The sequence below is a fragment of the Octodon degus genome, unplaced genomic scaffold, assembly GCF_000260255.1.
Source record: "Octodon degus isolate 3935 unplaced genomic scaffold, OctDeg1.0 scaffold00009, whole genome shotgun sequence".
Lineage (NCBI taxonomy): Eukaryota > Metazoa > Chordata > Mammalia > Rodentia > Octodontidae > Octodon > Octodon degus.
This window is the reverse complement of record NW_004524585.1, coordinates 9,568,568-9,569,099: the sequence shown is the minus strand read 5'-3', so window position 1 is coordinate 9,569,099 and position 532 is coordinate 9,568,568. Positions and strand designations below refer to the sequence as shown.

General features: G+C 56.2%; 1 pseudogene; it reads left to right on the top strand.

The window, feature by feature from the left end:
* The first annotated feature begins 193 nt into the window (after positions 1 to 193).
* The window catches only part of LOC101592734, a 59,065-nt pseudogene continuing 58,726 nt past the window's right edge, over positions 194 to 532 (top strand).

The following is a 532-nucleotide window of genomic DNA, read 5'->3' as shown; positions in this document are numbered from 1 at the left end:
GCGCAATTCTTTTCTGAAATAAAAAAAGGACTCTCAGAACTCGTAGTAGATGAAGTAAAGAAGCAACTACAGAAACATAAGCAGGAAACCCAATCTGAAAAAAAACACTGCATTTGTGTGGCTGGACTCGGCCGCCGCTGCAGTGTGAGGCACGAGTTCGGGTTTTTGCCGTCCCCGCACCCGCACCGCGGCTCCCGTGTTGCGGCCCACCGCTGGAGAACCAGCCTTCGGGACCCTGTTCGCCACGGACATGCTGCGCGTCTATATAGGACGCCTGAGCTACAATGTTCGGGAAAAGGACATTCAGCGCTTTCTCAGCGGTTACGGCCGCCTCCTCAAAGTAGACCTCAAAAATGGGTACGGCTTGGTGGAGTTCGAGGACTCCCGCGACGCCGACGATGCCGTTTACGAACTGAACGCGCGTGATCGTGGAGCATGCCCGGGGTCCACGTCGCGATCGCGACGGCTACAGCTACGGAAGCCGCAGTGGTGGAGGTGGATACAGCAGTCGGAGAACCTCTGGAAGAGACAA